Source organism: Mus pahari, chromosome 8, assembly GCF_900095145.1.
Source record: "Mus pahari chromosome 8, PAHARI_EIJ_v1.1, whole genome shotgun sequence".
Classification (NCBI taxonomy): Eukaryota; Metazoa; Chordata; class Mammalia; order Rodentia; family Muridae; genus Mus; species Mus pahari.
In genome coordinates, this window is record NC_034597.1 from 83822518 (window position 1) to 83826694 (window position 4177).

Consider the following 4177-nt stretch of genomic DNA (forward strand, 5'->3'; position numbering starts at 1 on the left):
CATAAAGTTTTCCCTTACCTTTATTACTGTCTGGTACCTGAAGTACTTATTTATCTCTCAGCCTTTTCCTTGAACAAAGATAAATGGGTACAATTGTCTTTGAAAAAAAAAATACATATATATATATATATATATTACATCTTGTGTTCTAGAATGCAAGGAAACTGTACAATGGGAGTATTTATGCTTTAATAAAGCCCAGATAACTGGCCAAATCTTGCCCCTAAGCATGATTGCAAAGAGCTATGTAATAACAGAGTATTGCCCAAAAGCAGCATCACATCATTTCTTTCTAGTTTCTATTTACAGAGGAGTTCTCAGCTCAGCATCTTCAAAGATTGCCCTTGGCACTTGAGCTGTATTTGGCAATCTTAATTATGTTTATATCTAAGTCTAAACAAAAAGTTGCATTTTTTATAATAGTAAGTAATATAAAATGCAGGCCATAGTTTTATGTTTTCCAGATTAGCAAAATATATTTAAAAGATGATTAAGTTTACAAGTTTTAAATTTAGTCTTGATATATAAAATAGAATTTTATTATACTTTTTTTATAAACACAATTTTCAATAGTTTCAACATGCAATATTTCAAAAGTATATTTTACTTTACTGTTTTAATAAAGTAGAGGCTTACAGTTATATCCAATATATAGATATATAGATAGATCTACATAAAGTAGCAACAATTTACTATTAATTATTTTCATTACTTGATGAGAAATTATTGGCTACATAAGTGTCTTTTAAAATGTTTAAGTGATGACAAGCATAGTATGCTCCAGATACAGAAAGATTTATCATTGATTGTCTTTCATTAGAAATTATCTTGTGCATAAATAATTTTAAACCACTTCTAGCTTTATAAAGTTACTTTCATAAACTATCATGCTTTTTTAAGCAAGACATGGGACAACCAATCACTAATGGTAGTCAAGAATTTTCCAACTCACTTATTATATAGACTATCAAAATCAGAAAGCTACCCAAAAATAACATATGTTTTCATAAGATGCTTTGAAAAAAAACTTTCTTTATAAAAGACTATGAATCTTCAAATCCTTCCCTTTTCATTTTATTTCCTCAAAATCAGGGTTGGCTTGTGATAAGATGGTAAATATTGTGAAATATTGGCTCTCACTGGAAGCTTCTCCCTGTTCTCAGTTTTTGGGTATCAAGTTACAACAGATCTCTGGTTTTAAGGAAGTTAAACCTATGGTAATGGTAGAGGGAGAGATAATATAAAAATATATCTAGATTATTCACATACTACAAGATATTTCTCTCTTTTTGGCTACATATGCCAACACTAGGACATCTCTTTCAGGACCCATCAAGAGTGAGTCAAAAGTTTCAAGGAAAGATGTTTTCTGTTATGAGTTGAGCTTAGTAGATGTTTTGTTAACAATATGTGTTCCTTCCCCATCTCATACACCTAAAATTAATAAAAAACAAAACAAAACAAAAACAAAAACAAACAAACCAAAAAAACCAACAAGTGTTCTGTGTACTAGCAACATAGCATAGCATAAAAAGGGCGGCAGGAGGAGAAAAATCATCACTTTTATAAAACTTGATTAAAAAAAAAAATAGTGTTTTTAATGTACAGTTCCCAGAGCTACACAAGTAACAAAAATAGCTTCATTCAGCTTCTTTAGCAGCGGCGGCTTACTGTAACAGGTGTGTTTGGTCCTCTCTAATTTCTGCAGTAAACTTCCCATCCTCAACAGCATGCAGTTTTCTCTCTTCTCTTTGTTTAGCTTCTCTCCCTTCTCTACAGGGACCTTTGAGGCTTAGGCTCTGGCTTGGGAGGAGTAGGGTTAGCAGACAAACTTAACAGACTTGCAGATCTTCTCTGTGACCCATCTTTCACTTTGGCTTTGTCCCCTTTCTTTCTGGATGGCAGCAGAGGGGACCATAGTTTCTAAATGCAAGAATGCAGTTGCATGCAGATTTAATTCATCAGGGTTCATTCTTGAAGCTTATTCACATTGCTCTATTCAACTTTTTCTTATACTATTCTTTTAAAAAATAAATAACGTGTTTTATAGGTGTTTCTTTCTTTTTTTAATTAGATATTTTCTTTTTTTACATTTCAAATGCTATCCCGAAAGTTCGCTATACCCTCCCCTTGCCCTGCTCCCCTACCCACCTACTCTCACTTCTTGGCCCTGGGGCATATAAAGTTTGCAAGACCTAGGTTTGTTACTATGTCCTTCTCAAGGTAGGAAAAAAAAAAACGTATTTTTTCTCCAACATTTTATAACACCTTCTAATGAAAAAAAAAAAATAGATTAGGTTTAGGATGTGGGCTTCCATAATTTAGATTCCTTTGAGTCCAGGAAGGTGACAATAGCCAGCCGGGCATTTAGTCTGTTGAGCAGAGTAAAGAGCTGGTGATTAGTGGAGCCTCTGTGCCAAAGCTTCTCCATTGTCCAATGGGATTAACACATGTTGGAATTCAAGCTTCTTAGGTACTTAAAAGTTATTTATAACTTTTTGATAACCTTAATGCTTCCTTGCAGTATTTCCCTTCAGGATTATCAAATTTTAAGCAGAACTGTGTATCTGGAAGTGCACAGTGATGTAGAAACAAAAGAATGCATTGATTTCATGATGAGGTGGCAGTACCTAATCCATGCATTTCTTTGTGTCAGAGTTCCATAGTTCAATGTGCAGCTTTTTCTTTATGATTTGTGTTAATTAATACATCAATAAAAACAAAACAAACTATTCTAGTGATTGTATGTATCAGATTCATTTTGCTTGACCAAAATAATTTTCAAAATCTACCTAAAGGAAGATTGATGCGAGTAAAGATTAGCATTATGATTCAGGAATAGATTTTTTTTTGAGAACACTACATACAAATATTAAACTCTTTGGTACTTTAGAAAATAGAAATAAATGTAAAACAGTGTACAAAGTTGCAGAGCTTAGAGCTTACACACTGTAAACATGCACTTATAAGTATTTGTTTAGGGCCTAGAAATGGAGAGGACACCAGGTATTTGTAGTTATTCACAGCATTTGTCCTAGAACTGTATGGAATATATTGATATAGTTATACCTATACTGTATGCCAGTCTCGTAAAAGATCATTGGTATCCAACATAAAGGAAAGTTGTGAAAAAATTTCATGTGACATCACTTTCTATCATGTCTATAAAATAGTCTTTAAGTTACTTTTGATAGAGCTAGTATTAAAATAACCATCTACTGATATTTAATTCACGTTATTTTCATTTTAAAAGAAACTTGTATAAAATTATTTTATGAAATCTGCAATATTTAACCAAAGAATAGATATTTTTAGAGGTTTTTGGTCATTTAACCCTATAATTTTTAAATAAACTTAATTATCCTTGAAGAAAATAATATCCTACTATTTTTATCTATAATGAAAACTGAAACGGTGAAATATTTTAGTTTTTTTAATTCAGACAAATATATTTATGACAGAATTGAAAATAAAGATGATAAATGTAACAGAAATCAATTCATCGTTACTTTTCTTAAGATAATAGTGAGTGGTCAAGAAATATTTCATCAGCAATAAGATTATAATACGTTTTGAAAAATATCCTGATGCACACTAATATTAGTTGATCGCCAACTGTTTCCTCTGAGAGCCAAAGTCCTGCTAAATAATCTGAAAACCAGGCATTTGAAGCCTTTCTTTGAGTTGCTGGTCAAGGTTGTTCAATAGACTCCAAAAATACAAAGTACTCTCTTGCACTTGGCTGTCTCTAGGTAATTCCCTATTGTTAAGATGCCATTTCTGATACATGGAACAGAGGTTCTGAACTTGGACTGACCTGAGTCCCTCTTCTGTGATTACTAAATGACATGGTACCAGATGACACCAAAAAGATCCCTAAAAATGTGAGCAACCAACAGTCCTAATAAATCATGATGCCTTTGAAGCTCAGCAATGACTAATATGGCAGAAAAACCCAAGGGTGCATTTGTGGCAACTATATTGTTGATAATCAATAGACCAGTGATTGGATTTAAGGCCTACTCTACAAAAGAGAACCTATTCTTGGCAGTAAAACCCAATCAACTATCTAGGGCTTGTAAAGGTATGACTCTCCAAAACATATCTGCAATCTACAACAGCACAATCCCTAACTACTATGTAATAGTTGCTACTATACCCCCAAATAAATATTGTT